Here is a 20,782-nt window from a genome sequence, read left to right on the forward strand (position 1 = left end):
GCTTAAACTACTGTTGCTTATTTAGCTTATTAGCTTCACATACATCCTCTGATCTCTCCCTTTGAAATATATTCTTATTTTTCTTGTTCTTGTTTCATGTGTTATTTATTGTTAATATTGTTGATGTAAAGCTATATATATTTCCTCTGATCTCTTCCTTTGAACTATATTCTTCATTTTCTTAAATGTGTTATTTATTGATGTGTTTATTGATGTAAAGCTTATTTATACTTCCTCTTGCCAAGTTTTTAAAAGTAATTTTCTCGCAAAGGGAACATTGTTAGTCATAAATATGAATGTCTTTATGAATTTATTGAATTAGTTAAGTGTTGTTTTAATACTTTCTTTTGGCCAAGTTTTTTTTTTAAATAATTTTCTTCTAAATAGGAACATTTTTTATTGTTAATAATATTGTGTTTATTAATTGAATTAATTATTTTTAATGTTCTTTTTCATACTTCCTCCAGCCAAATATTTTCAACAATAATTTTTTCAATTAAAAAAATGTTAAATGTGTTATTCATTGTTAATATTATAATAATAATATTGTTCTGATTATTTTTTTTTTTATTATTGTGCTTTTGAAATAATTAATTGATTATAATTATGTTTTTTTATTAATTTATTTAATTGTTAACACAATTAAACGTCGTTTTTTTTAACAATTGTTTTGTTTTGTTCAATGTGATATTTCAAAATTTAAAAAAAAATATATATATAAATACATATATATCACCACAAACTTTCCAAACTTTATCATAACTCATTGAAAAAAATTCTAGAATAGAATAGAAATAATAATTAAAACATCATTTTCAAAAACCATAACAAGTTATGTTAATGGTGAGAACTATAAAATGTTTTCAATATACTCAATTTACACTAAAATGTACTAGAAATAATGTTTTGTTTTGAATGAAAAAAGGTAAAAATATTCAGCTTGTATGAATAAATGAGAAGTCATGCAAGGTATATATATATACTGTATATGTGTGTGTGTGTGAATGTTAAACTTCTTATATAAAACAAAAGATCGGTCATTAACGTTGGAAAGTTAGTGCCGACATCATAAATTTATAAATAAGCCATTAGCGCGGCGGTGAAGTGTTGCTAATGAATTTGGCCGTCACTTTTTTCACGACGTCCTTCCAGTGATGTGCGCAGTTGTGATGCGGCATATGTGTGCGTGTGTGTGTGTGTGTGTTTAACTAATATGAGTGTACAACAGCTTGTCCCCCCCCCTCATAAGCTGCTTACAGAACAACAATGGCTCTTGTTAGCGTTGCAGATGAGCGCGGCTCCAAGGACACAATCTGATGAACATGTAGGTCATTATTTGATTTGTGCTGCGACGACTGTGATTTATAGGTGAGGACGGGGGAGGCGGGATGAAGGAGGGGAGTGTGGGGGGTGCAGGGGGGGGTCCAGAATGATGCAGGAGGTTTGAATGTTTCTGATAATGAAGCTCAAGTGGATGTAAATCCTTTTCCTAATTCATTTAAACCGTCTCTGAGTCTTTTTGTTTTCTACGACTCAGCAACTTTTACCATTGATTGTGTGAAGAATATCTGAGAAAAGATTTCATCAACATATTAACCCTTGAGTCATGAGTCGGATCCCTAGAGCTCAGCGACTCATTAGGAAACAGTTCTGACATGATGTCTGTAAATATAATGACTCTGAGATCAACGACTCCTCCAGATCTGAGTCTCTCAGGCTCTTGACCAGGTTTAACTTCCTCTACGTGAAGCAAATCATTGAAAACTTTTTTCCTCTAGTTCACTGTTGTATGTCTGTAAGTGTGTGTGTCTGTAAGTGTGTGTGTCTGTAAATGTGTGTGTCTGCAAGTTTATGTCTGTAAGTGTGTCTGTTTGTTTGTATCTGTAAGTGAGTGCCTGTCAGTGTGTGTGTCTGAAAGTGTGTGTCTGTGTGTGTCTGTAAGTGTCTGTGTCTGTAAGTGTGTGGGTCTGTAAATGTGTGTGTCTGTAAGTGTGTGGGTCTGTAAGTGTGTGTGTCTGTAAATGTGTGCCTGTGTGTGTGTCTGCAAGTTTGTATCTGTAAGTGTGTCTGAAAGTTTGTGTCTGTAGGTAGGTGTGTGTTTGTGTGTCTGCAAGTGTGTATCTGTAAGTGAGTGCCTGTCAGTGTGTGTGTCTGAAAGTGTGTGTCTGTGTGTGTCTGTAAGTGTCTGTGTCAGTAAGTGTGTGGGTCTGTAAATGTGTGTGTCTGTAAGTGTGTGGGTCTGTAAATGTGTGCCTGTGTGTGTGTCTGCAAGCTCGTATCTGTAAGTGTTTCTGAAAGTTTGTGTCTGTAGGTAGGTGTGTGTTTGTGTGTCTGCAAGTGAGTGCCTGTCAGTGTGTGTGTCTGAAACTGTGTGTCTGTAAGTGCACGTCTGTAAGTGTGTGTGTGTCTGTGTGTGTCTGCATGTGTGTGTCTGTAGGTGTGTGTCTGTAAGTGTGTGTCTGTAAATGTGTGTCCGTAAGTGTGTATGTGTCTGCAAGTTTGTGTCTGTAAGTGCATGTCTGTAAGTGTGTGTGTGTTTCTGTAAGTGTGTGTCTGCATGTGTGTGTCTGTAGGTGTGTGTCTGTAAGTGCGTGCCTGTAAGTGTGTCGGTCTGTAGGTGTGTGTCTTTGAGTGTGTGTGTCTGTTAATGTGTGTCGGCAGGTGTGTGTCTGTAAGTGTGTGTCTTTAAGTGCTTATGTCGGTTAATGTGTGTCGGCAGGTGTGTGTCTGTAAGTGTGTGTCTCTAAGTGTATGTCTGTTAGTATGTGCTACTGTAAGCGTGTGTCTTTAAGTGTGTGGGCCTTTAGGTGTGTGTCTGTTATTGTGTGTCTGTAGGTGCAAATATCTGTAAGTTTTTGTGTCTGTAAGTGTGTCTTTCAATGTTTGCTTTAAAATGTGGGTTCGTTAGTGTTCTTGTGTGTATGTATGTTTGTGTCTCCACATTTGTGCGTCCGTAATTATGTGCGTCTGTAAGTGCATTTGTGTTTCTGCATGTATGTTCGGTGTATGCGTGGATCCGTAATGTGTGTGGATGTGTGTCTGTGTCTACATGTGTGCGTCTGCGAGTGAGTTGGTGCCCTAAGTACGTATGTCAATATGTTTGTGTGTCTGTAAGCGTGTGTGTCTGCAGTTGTTTCGTTTTACGATCTGGTGTGTGACGGTCGACCAGTAAAAATCTTCTTTATGTGTTGCTATAAACCGACGACTGTGTCACAAAGACTTTTTGTGTGTTCCGGGTTGTTAGCTGGAGTCGCGTGTGTGTAGCGTGGCCTCATTACTCCACAGTTACAGGGGCGGTCATGTGACATAAACGTTGCGTAATCGCACTTAATTGCAAAAAACTTTCTGTCAGCGGTGGCGGGGGGGGGCAAAGAGGAAGTCCTCGGATCAATACAGACCCGGATCACTGGTCTGGATTCTCCCGGGACGCCCCGTGAGTGCAGACCTGCACGACTTCCTTTTGCCCTAATGAAGACGATGGTGGTCCTGGAGCACTTAAGCCCCTCCCCCTTCTCAAGCTGCTCCCTAATGCACCGTCCCAGACCAAACCACAATTAAAATTTCACAACCAAATTCACCCCTGATGCATTATTGAGAGACCCCTGAGCTGCTGCCGACCACTTGGAGTGTGCGTGTGTGTGTAGTTGTGTGTGTGTGTGTGTCATCATTAAACACATTTATTGTTATACTGTTAGCACTATTACTATTTAAACTATTTATATAGTGGTCACTGATTAATTGTCGATTCAACCGTGACATTTTAGGAGATTTTTCAATTTTCCTTTCACTCCTTTTTCTCGATCCCTTTCTTTTTTTTCGCTTTTATCTTCCGTCATTCATTCCCCGAAGTTTTTGTTATTTTTTGGGAGATTTTAGTCATAGCACTCTCATGATTAGCATTGAGGATACATCGTTTTTTTTTCAGCGAATGACATTTGAAATGCATTTTTGTGCCTCTTTATTTGTTACCATCAAGGTTTTAAAGTATTATTTTGATTTTTTGATGGATTTTTTTTTATACATTTGGTTGATAATACGTTTTTTCCACAGTCAAATTATTGTCCAACTGTTAGCATTAGTTTTTATCCAGCGTTCGAAAAGGTCGAAGTAATGACTGAGGGTGAGAGTGCTAATAAAATATACATAAGAGGTCGTAAAATGTCAGTTATTGACCACTGGACCAATTCAACAGAAAAGAAAGAAAAGAAAAACGTTGTTTGATCGGTTGAACAAGAAATTACCTCTGAAAAGTGACCAAAGACAACAGACAACTTGAAGCTTGATGGATCTACTGACTCCTTTAATAAACATCTTAAGACGTTTCTATTTGTTCAGGCTTTTCCTTGATTTTCTGGAACTCCTGTGTTGTTCTCAGTATTATCTTGATCTTTAAAGTATATACTTTTTTAAGTATTGTTTTGATTGTTTAAGCGCTTTGTGACCCTGGTCTGGAAAAGCGCTGTATAAATAAATATGACTTACTTACTTACTTACTTACAACGATAAAATGCAAAATATGAGCATATTCCGATTTTAAAAAAAAAACGAAAATTAAATGACAAAAACAAACAAAAAACATAAATAAATAAACACATGACAAGAAATAAATATGTAACTCCAGGTTGTTTAATCGGCATGGCTGGTGTAAATAACTGAAAACAAATACACAACATCAAATGTATAAAGAAAAAGCTCAAGTAAGTCCACCGTGAATGAAACGTAGTAAGTAAACACAATGTCTTCAGTAAAAACACAACTTTAAATTAAAGTCAAAAGAAACAACAGTCGACAAAATGCCATGTAAAGTGGAACGATGCTGTTTGCAACAACATCAGACACACAAACTTACAGACACACGCTTACAGACATGCGCATATGAACTTAGGACACACAATTACTCACACACACACATTCACGGACACAAACTTACAGAATCAAACACACTTTCAATCACATGCATGCGTACTTAGGACGCACAGTTTCTCACAGTCACGCAGTTACAGACACACACACACATACAGACACACAAAGCCAAAGGCACACACACTTACGCTTACAGATGCGAACACACTTTTACAGAGATACGGACACACACACAGCCACAGACACTTACAAACCTATTCATATGTACCCAGGACACACACTCACTCACACAAAGACACACATTCACAGGCAAAAACTCACAAACAGACACACTTTCAAACATATACATGCCCCACAATTACAGGCGCACACAAACATACACACATTGACTTCCATATTCTCACACACTTACAGAGATACAGACACACACCCATTATTACAGACACACATATGCATATGTACTTAGGACACACACCGAGTCACTTACAGACACACACTTACAAATAAAAAAGTACATACTAAGGAAGCACACTGACTCAAACACATACAGACACACACGGCAAGAGAAACACACACCTACAGACACACACATACACAAGTCCACAATCAAAGACACGCATAGAGACACACTTATACCTTTTTTTTGTTAAGTCAAAAGAAACACAACAACAATAAGAATTGACAACACACCATGCAGTCTTGTTTGTTGTGAGCATGTTACAGCGCCACCCGAAGGCCTGGCATGTCAACCATCATTTTTTGACTCAGGCTTCAGGTAGAAATGGTGGCAGGAAGTGATGCGTCCCACTGGTGTGGAGTCTGGGAACATGAGGATTGATGCACAAGTTGGGGGTGAGGGAGGAACGATGGCCCCCGACGGAGGAATGACTCAGTCTGGTGGAGAGAGAGAAAACATTCATCTGCTCTGGCTGCTGCTGGGATGTTCTCTGGACTCGTTGATCTGTTTTCGTTGCTGGACTCGTACCAACCTGCAGGTTTCTCTTGTCTCAGGGAGCGCTTTTGTTTCCTCTGAATACATCGCACACTTCCTGTCGGCGCCTTCTCTCTGCACAGAATCGCCTCAGCTCGGCGAGTCGCCGACGCCAAACGGCGATATTACCTCGGAGACGCCGCAGTCTGGAATCGGCGTCCGACGCTTTATTGAATCAAGACTTTCATAAGCTGCTTAGCTTTTCTGAGCGAGACGGTACGAAAAGGAGGAAAACAAGCCGGGAGCCGACGCACACACGGGTTTGTAAATAGACTCACAAGTGCGTTGTGTTCAGGAGCTCGACAACAGAAACTCCATGCGTCGGTGAATAAGTTCCACTAAAGTGCGACGGCTGAAATACTTTAAAAAATCCATGAAGTGGACGTTTATTGATTCAACTAACCCTTTTACGAAGGGTTTAGAAAAATAATAATAAAAAAAGTGAAAAGTACTGATATCATGTATTAAATATAAATCTATTTTACTACATTTTTACCCTTAAGATGAACGAAAATAGCTGAAATTTAAGTAGCATGTAAAACATATTGTTTGACTTTGATCTATATGTATTTGATTATTATATGTATAGACATACAAAAGAGTAAAGAAAAGAAGAAAACAAAAATGGATGGATGGATGGATAGATGGATGGATACAAGATAGATACAAGATAGATAGATACAAGATGGATAGATACAAGATGGATAGATGAATAGATGGATAGATAGATAGATAGATAGATAGATAGATAGATAGATAGATAGATAGATAGATAGATAGATAGATAGATAGATAGATAGATAGATAGATAGATAGATACAAGATGGATAGATACAAGATGGATAGATGAATAGATGGATAGATAGATAGATAGATAGATAGATAGATAGATAGATAGATAGATAGATAGATAGATAGATAGATAGATACAAGATAGATAGATAGATAGATAGATAGATAGATACAAGATAGATAGATAGATAGATAGATACAAGATAGATAGATAGATAGATACAAGATAGATAGATAGATAGATAGATAGATAGATAGATAGATAGATAGATAGATAGATAGATAGATAGATAGATAGATAGATAGATAGATAGATAGATAGATAGATAGATAGATAGATAGATACATGGATGGATGGATGGATGGATGGATGGATGGATGGATGGATAGATAGATAGATGGATTAATATGAATTGTAGTTTTTTTTTCATATATTAGAAAATAAATCTGTATCTTTATATTTGTATCTATATATATTTATTTAGTTTTATTTAGAGGCTGCTGTACAATTTGCCTCCAGTGCTGCCGAGTCATGTCGTTACAATCATTGTCGTGTGAAGTTAAAAGCGCCGACTCATCGTTCGTCAGACTGTTTATAGCCAGACAACTGCCAGGACGTGGCGAGGATGAAAGACTTCGGCCCCGGAGGTGAAAAAAAAGAAAAAAAGCAGCTGCGATCGACACGTCGTCTACCTGAGTCGTTCACCGTCACTTCTGCAGCGACGCTGGCGGTGACTTTAAGTAGGTCATTCCAGCTCAGTTCACCACGGCGGTGCGACTCTGACGCAGAAACACACATTTGACGCTTGAAATCACTGATTTATGACTAATTTATCTCAACCTTCTCTGTTGTCTCACACTGGCTCGCGCTGCACCCAACGAATAATTCATCACCCAAATGCCTTAGGTACAGTTGCATCTTACTGTAGAGATACACAAACTTCCAAAAACGCACACGACAACACAACACTGAAAGAAACAAAACAAATATGTCAGCATACAATTCCGAGAGAACGCACAACATCATCCAAAGACTTTGTGCAAATTACAAACAACACATCACACAACAAGAGATAAACAAAACGTCAGAAGATAAAGCTACACAATACAGCACAAAATTGAAAAAAAAAAACACAACAAATTTACAATGTCAAAAAAGAAAAACATGAATTCTCTTAAATAATAAAAACACACAAAAAACTTCAATCTAGCGGTATACACGAAACCTAATGTAGCAAACACAACTGTACAAACTGATTGACGTCGAGAGGGACACAACAACTTTAAGAGATATATACACAGCAACACAAGAAATTAGAAATTAAAGAAAAAAAAGGTAGCAAATAGGGGAAAGGAACAACACAACATATAAGAAAACATTATAGGAAAAAACACAGCAATACAAGATTAAAACACACCAGAAGAGAAAAACACACCACGTCATAGCAAACACACAACAAGAGAATTGAAAACACGAGAATAAAACACAAAACAACGAGCAATAATAAAACACCACAGGTGAAAAACACAAAAATGCAAGATAAAAACAGTACAAAGTTAAAAAACAATGTCAAAAGACTAAAACACTAAAAAACATTGCACAAACACACCAGTAGTACAAAAACACTACAAGAGTAAAACACTAAACAATTATAAAAAACACAATGGTAAAATATAAAAACACAACACAACAAGAAACTTACAATGAGAAAAAATAACAGTGTATCAAGAACAACATTATAGCATACACAGCAATAAAGATAAAAACACAAGTTCACAAAAGAAAAAATACAACACAAGAGAACCAAACAAAACAATGAAGCATCAAACACAAATACACAAGATAAAACCACAAACAAAAGACAAAAACACTATATAGGATAGCAAAACAACACAGGAAACACAAATTAAAAGCGGTAAAAAACTAAAACACAACATAGCAGAAAACACAACAAGCTCATAAGAAAACTAACTATCAACAGGAAGTATAAAAGCAATGATTGACATATGAAGTTGATTGACGTGTTGTGTTGAGTTTATCACTTTAGAGCTGCGCCATCATCATGAGCTCCTCATCAATTATCGCCGGTCCGAGCTTCAGGGGCCCCTGGTGGCCCCGGCAGCTGCTCCCTCATGGCAGGACTGCTTCGTCTGCAGCTCTTCACTCACCTGCAGATCAAACTCCACACGCGTGTGTCCGTCGAGTGTTTCCGTCGAGGCAAGACTGTAACAATTTCATAGTCGCCTAACGACGTCAGCGCCACCTTCACCCGGGTCGGCGCGAAGCAATCGGACCACTGATTGGACTAATCCAATCAGACGGATCAGGTGAGCCGGGCTGTCACGTCCTGGCACCGACACCAGAACCGAGCCGGCCCAACAGCCGGCTGGCAGAGTGGATGCTTCCTGTTAAATAATCCAATAAGACTTTTCTCAGCCTCCAGAGAAGCATCTGCATTAAACTAATGGTACTGAAGGTTCGTCCACTTAGTTCTCCTCTGCTTAACGACCACAAGTGGCAGATCCGGACCCGCTAATGCTGGTACCAGGTACCGTCTCTCCTAGTTCTTCAGTACCTGCTCGCTGAGGTCACCGACAAGATGACAATGCAGTTGATTCAGAACTCTGCAGCGAGAATTCTAACCCGCTCTAGTAGAAGAACTCACATTTCTCCGATCCTTAAAACTCTTCACTGGCTTCCAGTTTCTTTCAGGATCAACTTTAAAATTCTGGTTCTTACTTTCAGATCTATTCATGGTCAGACTCCTCCTTACATCACTGATCTGATCCAGCCTTACACCCCAGCTCGGGCTCTGAGGTCTGTGGATCAGAATCTACTTATGGTTCCACGCACACGGCTCAGGACCAGAGGAGAGAAATCTTTTCAGGCTGTTGCTCCTAAGCTTTGGAACGATCTTCCTCTCTCTTTGCGCTTGATGGATCTACTGACTCCTTCAAGAAACATCTTAAGACGTTTCTATTTGTTCAGGCTTTTCCTTGATTTTCTGGAACTCCTGTGTTGTTCTCAGTATTATCTTGATCTTTAAAGTATATACTTTTTGAGTATTGTTTTGTTTGTTTAAAGTGCTTTGTGACCCTGGTCTGGAAAAGCGCTCTATAAATAAATATTACTTACTTACTTACTTACTAACAACTTTAGGAGAAACATAAGAATCCAAACAGATTCCTCAAATTAAAAACACAAAATGACTTGTTCAAACACACATCTCAATTAATAAAGGTAACACAACAAAGAAAATCCCCAAAAAGGAAACACAGCAATCAATAGATTTTGGGGAACACAACACCCAAAACAGAAGTGCCGCAAGAGAAACACAAAACCTAATCTTACAAACCTAAGACCACAGAAGACCGAAAGCAACAAACATGGTAAGCACTAAACGAAACACAGAACACCTAAAGCCAGGAACACATCTTCTTAAGTCATAAACACAACACCTAAAGTCACAAACAGGTATTCTATAGTAATAAACACAACACATAAAGTCACAAACAGGTCTTCTAAAGTCATAAACACAACACATAAAGTCACAAACAGGTCTTCTAAAGTCATAAACACAACACCTAAAGTCACAAACAGGTCTTCTAAAGTCATAAACACAACACATAAAGTCACAAACAGGTCTTCTAAAGTCATAAACACAACACCTAAAGTCACAAACAGGTCTTCTAAAGTCATAAACACAACACATAAAGTCACAAACAGGTCTTCTAAAGTCATAAACACAACACATAAAGTCACAAACAGGTCTTCTAAAGTCATAAACACAACACCAAAAAGTCACAAACAGGTCTTCTGAAAGTACTAAACACAACACCTAAAGTCACAAACAGGTCTTCGGAAAGTACTAAACACAACACCTAAAGTCACAAACAGGTTTTCTATAGTAATAAACAAAACACCTAAAGCTACAAACAAGTATTCTTTAGAAATAAACACAACATTTTAAGCCATAAACAGGTCTTCTAAAGTAATAAACACAATACCTATAGTCACAAACAGGTCTTCTAAGGTAATAAATACAAAACCTAAAGCCACGGACAGGTATTCTAAAGTCATAAACACAACACCTAAAGTCACAAACAGGTATTCTAAAGTCATAAACACAACACCTAAAGTCACAAACAGGTCTTCTAAAGTCATAAACACAACACCTAAAGTCACAAACAGGTCTTCTGAAAGTACTAAACACAACACCTAAAGTCACAAACACATCTTCTGAAGCCACAAACACAACACCTAAAGCCACAAACACATCTTCTGAAGCCACAAACACAACACCTAAAGTCACAAACAGGTATTCTATAGTAATAAACAAAACACCAAAGGCCACAAAAAGGTCTTCTAAAGTCATAAACACAACACCTAAAGTCACAAACAGGTCTTCTGAAAATACTAAACACAACACCTAAAGTCACAAACAGGTCTTCTAAAGTCATAAACATAACACCTAAAGTCACAAACAGGTCTTCTAAAGTCATAAACACAACACCTAAAGTCACAAACAGGTCTTCTGAAAATACTAAACACAACACCTAAAGTCACAAACAGGTCTTCTAAAGTCATAAACACAACACATAAAGTCACAAACAGGTCTTCTAAAGTCATAAACACAACACCTAAAGTCACAAACAGGTCTTCTAAAGTCATAAACACAACACATAAAGTCACAAACAGGTCTTCTAAAGTCATAAACACAACACCTAAAGTCACAAACAGGTCTTCTAAAGTCATAAACACAACACATAAAGTCACAAACAGGTCTTCTAAAGTCATAAACACAACACCAAAAAGTCACAAACAGGTCTTCTGAAAGTACTAAACACAACACCTAAAGTCACAAACAGGTCTTCGGAAAGTACTAAACACAACACCTAAAGTCACAAACAGGTTTTCTATAGTAATAAACAAAACACCTAAAGCTACAAACAAGTATTCTTTAGAAATAAACACAACATTTTAAGCCATAAACAGGTCTTCTAAAGTAATAAACACAATACCTATAGTCACAAACAGGTCTTCTAAGGTAATAAATACAAAACCTAAAGCCACGGACAGGTATTCTAAAGTCATAAACACAACACCTAAAGTCACAAACAGGTCTTCTAAAGTCATAAACACAACACCTAAAGTCACAAACAGGTCTTCTAAAGTCATAAACACAACACCTAAAGTCACAAACAGGTCTTCTGAAAGTACTAAACACAACACCTAAAGTCACAAACACATCTTCTGAAGCCACAAACACAACACCTAAAGCCACAAACACATCTTCTGAAGCCACAAACACAACACCTAAAGTCACAAACAGGTATTCTATAGTAATAAACAAAACACCAAAGGCCACAAAAAGGTCTTCTAAAGTCATAAACACAACACCTAAAGTCACAAACAGGTCTTCTGAAAATACTAAACACAACACCTAAAGTCACAAACAGGTCTTCTAAAGTCATAAACACAACACCTAAAGTCACAAACAGGTCTTCTAAAGTCATAAACACAACACCTAAAGTCACAAACAGGTCTTCTGAAAATACTAAACACAACACCTAAAGTCACAAACAGGTCTTCTAAAGTCATAAACACAACACCTAAAGTCACAAACAGGTCTTCTAAAGTCATAAACACAACACCTAAAGTCACAAACAGGTCTTCTGAAAATACTAAACACAACACCTAAAGTCACAAACAGGTCTTCTGAAAGTACTAAACACAACACCTAAAGTCACAAACAGGTCTTCGGAAAGTACTAAACACAACACCTAAAGTCACAAACAGGTTTTCTATAGTAATAAACAAAACACCTAAAGCTACAAACAAGTATTCTTTAGAAATAAACACAACATTTTAAGCCATAAACAGGTCTTCTAAAGTAATAAACACAACACCTATAGTCATAAACAGGTCTTCTAAGGTAATAAAAAACCTAAAGCCACGGACGGGTATTCTATAGTAATAAACACAATACCAAAGGCCACAAACAGGCCTTCTAAAGTCATAAAAGCAATAATTAAGCACAAACAGGTCTTCTAAAGTAACAAACACAATACAAGAGGCAACAAATAGGTATCCTAAAGTAACAAACACAACACCAAAGGCCACAAACAAGTATTCCAAACTCACACACAACATTTTGAGCTACAAACAGATCTCCTAAAGTAAAAAACATGGCACTTTAAACAGAAAAACTTAAACACGACATGAAAGTGTAAAGTAGTTTTTAAGACTTTTAGTCTAAAAGAGAGCATTAAAGAGATTTTACAATCTTCTTCTCCGGAGACAAACGTGGAGCTGGAATCTCTCCCAGACATTTGCAGACGACCCAGCGTGAGTCAGACATGTTTTATCCATTATTTATGTGCAGCCATTAGAGGCTGCTGTACAAACACAAACAGCCACCAGGACCCGCAGGTTCTCTGCTGTGAGCAGTCGTGGACCAACATCTGCTTCTGCTTCTGACTCCATGTTCCATTGTTCTGGACAGAAGAACAACTTCTGTCTGTTCCGCCCTGAACTTTGACATGTTGACCTGTAGAGGGCGTCGGCCTGGTGTCGTACAGTGAACACATGCCTCAGAGCCTTCATGCATGTTTTAGGGAAAACATAATAAGGTGTTGTGTTTATGACTTCAAAAAATGGTTTGTGGCTTTAGGTGTTGTGTTAATACTTTTTATGGCCAGTTTGTGGCTTTAGGTGTCATATTTATTACTTTAGAAGACCTGTGTGTAGCTTTAGGTGTAGTGTTTATTAATTGAGAAGACCTGTGTGTAGCTTTAGGTGTTGTGTTTATGACTTTCAAAACTGGTGTGTGTGTTTATAACTTTTTATGGCCAGTTTGTGGCTTTAGGTGTTGTATTTATTACTTTAGAAGACCTGTGTGTAGCTTGAGGTGTTGTGTTTATTAATTGAGAAGACTTGTGTGTAACTTTAGGTGTTGTGTTTATTATTTGAGAAGACCTGTGTGGAGCTTTAGGTGTAGTGTTTATGACTTTAAAAACTGGTTTGTGGCTTTAGGTGTTGTGTTTATTACTTTTTATGGACAGTTTGTGGCTTTAGGTGTCATATGTATTACTTTAGAAGACCTTTGTGTAGCTTGAGGTGTTGTGTTTATTAATTGAGAAGACCTGTGTAGCTTGAGGTTTTGTGTTTATTACTTTAAAAAAAAAACTGTTTTTTGGCTTACGGTGTTGTGTTTATTACTTTTTATGGCCAGTTTGTGGCGTTAGGTGTTGTATTTATTACTTTAGAAGACTTGTGTGTAGCTTTAGGTGTTGTGTTTATTACTTAAGAAGACCTGTGTGTGGCTTTAGGTATTGTGTTATTACTTAAAAAAAACTGGTTTGTGGCTTAAGGTTTTGTGTTTATTACTTTTTATGGCCAGTTTGTGGCTTTAGGTGTTGTATTTATTACTTTAGAAGACTTGTGTGTAGCTTTAGGTGTTGTGTTTATGACTTTAAAAACTGGTTTGTGGCTTTAGGTGTTGTGTTTATTCCTTTTTATGGCCAGTTTGTGGCTTTAGGTGTTGTGTTTATTACTTAAGAAGAACTGTGTGTAGCTTAAGGTGTTGTTTTTATTACTTTGGAAGACCTGTGTGTGGCTTTAGGTGTTGTGTTTATTACTTAAGAAGACCTGTGTATGGCTTTAGGTGTTGTATTTTTTACTTTAGAAGAACTGTGTGTAGCTTTAGGTGTTGTGTTTATTACTTTAGTAGACCTGTGTGTAGCTTAAGGTGTTGTGTTTATTACTTTAGTAGACCTGTGTGTAGCTTAAGGTGTTGTGTTTATTACTTTAATAGACCTGTGTGTAGCTTAAGGTGTTGTGTTTATTACTTTAGTAGACCTGTGTGTGGCTTAAGGTGTTGTGTTTATTACTTTAGTAGACCTGTGTGTAGCTTAAGGTGTTGTGTTTATTACTTTAATAGACCTGTGTGTAGCTTGAGGTGTTGTGTTTATTACTTTAGTAGACCTGTGTGTGGCTTAAGGTGTTGTGTTTATTACTTTAGTAGACCTGTGTGTAGCTTAAGGTGTTGTGTTTATTACTTTAGTAGACCTGTGTGTGGCTTTAGGTGTTGTGTTTATTACTTAAGAAGACCTGTGTGTGGCTTTAGGTGTTGTGTTTTGTACTTTAGAAGACCTGTGTAGCTTTAGGTTTTGTGTTTATTGATTCAGAAGGCCAGTTTGTGGTTTCAAGTGTTATTTTTATAAATTTAGAAGACCTACATGTCCCTTCAGGTGTTGTGTTTATAACTTTTAAAGACCTGTTTGCAGATGTAGGTGTAGCTTAGAAAAACTGTTAGTGGTATAGGGTGTTCTGTGTACAAATTAAGAAGACCACAAATTTTAGGCTTTATGTTTTAGGTGTTTATCTGTTTGATGGTGTTTCCTCCACACCTTATTGTTTCAATGGCCTCCTTAATCCATCTTTTTGGTCAAATCTCATCCAGTTTGAATGAGAAATACGCAGCAAAACTCGCCCTCTTAGACACCGAAATGTTGATTTTTGGCAAGAGGTCTAAACTTTTCAATCATGGGCGCATGAAGAAAACAGAACAACAACAGACCTGACATAACTACAAGATCAATGACAGAACGCCGTCACTGAAGAAGCAGGGATTATAAAATACGACACCGCTTCCAATAGTCGATAACAACGGATCATCAACACGCCATTATCAAAAGCGATTTAAAATCATCGGTCCATTGTTCGGGAAAACAGAAATCTTGAACATGTTGTTCATACCACATGAAATAATACCTTTATTCACAAAAACAGGCATAGGCCTCTCTTGATACATAGTTACACAAACAGATGAAACACTCAACACACGTACAAACAAACTTTACAACGGTTTGTCGCCAAATTCACATATTTTCGATATTTTACAGTAATCTTAGAAAGTAAAGTCATGCAGACGATGCAAACATCCTGATACAAACCCAAATGCAGTAAATGATACAGCAAGACATATTAGAAAGAATTCAGGCAACATCAATATATGTTTCACACACGGAGAATAATCCAAACAGACCATATCCTTCAGGGAAATATATCACAAAGAAGACGAAGCATCAAAATCTCTGTCTACACGAAAAGCCACCCATTCAGACCAGTACCTTATATGGACAACACACGCACACAGACCATCGTTCTTCAGAACACTTTACAACAGCATTATTATGGACAATAAAGAAGAGGAAAAACACATACAACAAGCACTCACTCGATGCCATTATCCCAGCTGGGCCATAAAACGAGGAATGCGACAAAACCAAACAACATGATGAAAAGAAAAGGGAAACAAGGGGAAAAAAGAAACAGAAAAAAAGATTTGGGACATAATAAAGCAACCATAAGTCTGAGGAACAACAGAACCAACACAATGTATCTTGAAAAAAGTTGTATAGTTATATTTAAAGTTGTATACAAAACAAATAAAGCCACAAACATGTGTAGTTAAGTTGTAAAAACAACACCTAAAGCCACACACGGTTATTCTTAAGTTATTAACATAACACTTAAAGCCACAAACATGTATAGTTAAGTTGTAAAAACAACACCTTAAGCCGCAAACAGGTATTTTTAAGTTGTAAACACAACATCTAAAGCCACAAACAGGTATTTTAAAATTTTAAACACAACATCTAAAGCCACAAACAGGTATTTTAAAGTTTTAAACACAACATCTAAAGCCACAAACATGTATAGTTAAGTTGTAAAAACAACACCTAAAGCCACAAACAGGCATTTTTAAGTTTTAAAAACAACACCTTAAGCCGCAAACAGATATTTTTAAGTTGTAAACACAACACCTAAAGCCACAAACATGTATAATTTAGTTGTAAAAACAACACCTAGAGCCACAAACAGGTCTTTAAAAATTGTAAAAACAACACCTAAAGCCACAAACAGGCATTTTTTTAAGTTTTAAAAACAACACCTTAAGCCGCAAACAGGTATTTTTAAGTTGTAAACACAACACCTAAAGCCACAAACAGGTATTTTAAAGTTGTAAACACAACACCTAAAGCCACAAACATGTATAGTTAAGTTGTAAAAACAACACCTAAAGCCACAAACATGTATAGTTAAGTTGTAAACACAACACCTAAAGCCACAAACATGTATAGTTAAGTTGTAAACACAACACCTAAAGCCACAAACAGGTATTTTAAAGTTGTAAACATAACACCTAAAGCCACAAACATGTATAGTTTAGTTGTAAAAACAACACCTAGAGCCACAAACAGGTCTTTAAAAATTGTAAAAACAACACCTTAAGCCGCAAACAGGTATTTTTAAGTTTTAAAAACAACACCTTAAGCCGCAAACAGGTATTTTTAAGTTGTAAACACAACACCTAAAGCCACAAACATGTATAGTTTAGTTGTAAAAACAACACCTAGAGCACCAAACAGGTCTTTAAAAATTGTAAAAACAACACCTAAAGCCACAAACATGTATAGTTAAGTTGTAAACACAACACCTAAAGCCACAAACAGGTATTTTAGAGTTGTAAACACAACACCTAAAGCCACAAACATGTATAGTTAAGTTGTAAACACAACACCTAATGCCACAAACAGGTATTTTAAAGTTTTAAACACAACACCTAAAGCCACAAACTGGTCTTTTAAAGTTGTAAAAACAACACCTAAAGACACAAACAGGTATTTTAAAGTTGTAAACACAACACCTAAAGCCACAAACAGGTATTTTAAAGTTGTAAACACAACACCTAAAGCCACAAACATGTATAGTTAAGTTGTAAACACAACACCTAAAGCCACAAACAGCTATTTTTAAGTTGTAAACACAACACTTAAAGCCACAAACATGTATAGTTAAGTTGTAAACACAACACCTAAAGCACAAACATGTATAGTTAAGTTGTAAAAACAACACCTTAAGCCGCAAACAGGTATTTTTAAGTTGTATACACAACACCTAAAGCCACAAACATGTATAGTTAAGTTGTAAACACAACACCTAAAGCCACAAACATGTATAGTTAAGTTGTAAAAATAACACCTTAAGCCGCAAACAGGTATTTTTTAGTTGTATACACAACACCTAAAGCCACAAACATGTATAGTTAAGTTGTAAACACAACATCTAAAGCCACAAACATGTATAGTTAAGTTGTAAAAACAACACCTGAAGCCACAAACAGGCATTTTTAAGTTTTAAAAACAACACCTTAAGCCGCAAACAGGTATTTTTAAGTTGTAAACACAACACCTAAAGCCACAAACATGTATAGTTTAGTTGTAAAAACAACACCTAGAGCCACAAACAGGTCTTTAAAAATTGTAAAAACAACACCTAAAGCCACAAACAGGCATTTTTTTTAGTTTTAAAAACAACACCTTAAGCCGCAAACAGATATTTTTAAGTTGTAAACACAACACCTAAAGCCACAAACAGGTATTTTTAAGTTGTAAACACAACACCTAAAGCCACAAACAGGTATAGTTAAGTTGTAAACACAACACTTAAAGCAACACACGGTTATTCTGAAGTTGTTAACACAACACGTGTCAAACTCAACTATTTAACATCAAACACAATTCCTAAAGCAGTCAACGCAACACATCGGGCAGGCTCGACCAGTTCCAGTTGAACAAGCGACACGGCGGTGTATTGTTCGAGACAGAGGTCCGGCTGACGTTCTCCCTTCACGCCCACACAAGAGTTGATGGTTCACCCACGGGGGCCCGGCGGAGTGCAGCAAACACTTCAGAGCAGAGACTGATGCAAACGTGAAGAAACAAGCCGCACGGATGAGAGGAGCTAAGAGGCGTTGGGGAGGCAGAGGGATCGCTGCAGTCCTGGCGGGAGCGCCTTCCTCGAGGGAGCCCGAAAAGCCGACGAGTAAAACCCGGGAGCGTCTTGTCGAGATCACAAACTGTATCTGATTGAAGCCAGAAGATCCCTTTGGGTTTGACTCTTGGAAAGAAACAGAGTCGTGCGGTTGTTAACGTCTTGCTAGGAATGCGTGATTTGGTCCAGTGTTGCGTTGTGTTGTTGTTGTTTAATTGACCTGTTTCGCCCACACATTGTGTTGACATCTTTAACGACACAACGTTTGATTGTGTTTAGTTGCCATGTTTTGTTGACGGCATTAAGACTGTGTATTGGCAATACTTATGAGGTATAATACGTATCACGATACAGGGGCAACAATACAATATATTACGATACATTGTGATACTTTAGTAACAAGGATATATTTGTAGTATTGTCAAGTACTTGACTCTGGTGTTTCAGTATTTACAGACCACGTGACTCTTGACAAAGTCGTAACTGCTTTCATTTGTCTTGAAACCAAATTATGTCCAAACATCAGCTTTAAAAGCCTACTGTATCCTCTCGTCCTCAGTCATCGCCAGGAACTGGCTGGATTTCATGCGAAACAAATTCAATGCAATGAACCAATTCTGTGAAAATTTGCATGTAAATAGTAAATGTATTGTAATATAAACGAACAAATAACAAATATATAATAGGTAGAATGGGATTTGAAAGTCTAAAAACACACAAAAAATTGATTCCGTGCTGCTGAATATACGATATCATGAAAAAAACATGGTCACATGGTCAGTGTATGACACCTCTAGTTGCCTAGTGTTTTACAGATGATCTGTTTTGTATCGTGTTTACTGCTACTTTTAAATCTTTAGAAACTTCTCCACACAGTCATACTTTATTTCTTAACTTGATTAGTTTGCTGTATTTGTTCACTTATTTGTCTTTTCTTTAACAACAAGCTTCATGTCTCTTTACACCTGTTGCTGCCCCCTTGACCCTAAACCCTAAACCCTAACCCAATCGCAAACGTAAACCCTAAAGCTAATCCTGACCTAAATGAAATAAAATAACTACAAAAAAATGAAAAATACAAAACAAGAATCTGTATAAAAAAACACAAAAACAAAAAAGAAGAAGTTTGGAAACAAAAAGTAAAGTTGAAGAAAGATGATGCAGTTCTCCGCATAGCAACACAGTTGCAGGTTCAATTCCTTTAGGGAATCTCTTTGTCTGCTCTCAGCTTGCATGGGTTTTTTTCCGGGCACTCCAGTTTCCTCCCGTAATCTATAAGTGTGTGTGTGTGTGTGTGTGTGTGTGTGTGTGTGTGTGTGTGTGTGTGTGTGTGTGTGTGTGTGTGTGTGTGTGTGTGTGTGTGTGACTGGTTGTTGGTCAAATACTGTGATGGGCTGGTAACCTGATCAGGGATCCTGCCCCTTTCACTAGGGGTGTAAGAAAATATCGATATAACGATATATCGCAATATTTTTTACTCACAATACTATATTGATATTCAATAGCACTGTACCGAAGTAAAAAAAACTAACAAAAACTGACACTATGTTATGTCAAATCAGATCAAATGACTATTTATTTTTTTTACAATTCTTTACAAAAAATAATAAATAAAATAACTTTGAATTAAAGTAAAATGTTATTTAAAAGGTTAAATATATATTAAACATCAGCTTTATGTTTGGAATCATTTTGGCTTTAAATCAAAGTTTAAAGTTAAAAAAAACTGACAGATACTGGATATTGCATGTTGCTCCAGGTTGTTTGAGATGTTACTGCACTTTGTTGTTAATTGTAAGTTTTAATTTTTGTTAATATTTTGAGAAGTTTCACAATATCACAATATATCCTTGTTACTACAGTATCACAATACATTGTTTTTACTAAAGTATCACAATATATCATTGTTACTGCAGTATTGCAATATATTGCTGTTACTCAAGATTCACAATATATCACAATATATCGTTGTTACTACAGTATCACAATATATCGTTTTTAGTACAGTATCGCAATATATCGTTTTTAACACAGTACCAAAATCTATGGTTGTTTCTAGAGTATCGTAATATATCGTTGTTACTACAGTATCGCAGTATATTGCAATATATTGCTGTTACTCAAGTTTACAATATATCACAATATATCGTTGTTACTACAGTACCACAATATATGGTTGTTTCTAGAGTATCATAATATATCGTTTTTACTACAGTATCGCAAAATATTGCAATATATTGCTGTTACTAAGTTTCATAATATATCACAATATATCGTTGTTACTGTAGTATCAC

The sequence above is a fragment of the Callionymus lyra genome, chromosome 14, assembly GCF_982586985.1.
Source record: "Callionymus lyra chromosome 14, fCalLyr1.hap1.1, whole genome shotgun sequence".
Taxonomy (NCBI): domain Eukaryota; kingdom Metazoa; phylum Chordata; class Actinopteri; order Syngnathiformes; family Callionymidae; genus Callionymus; species Callionymus lyra.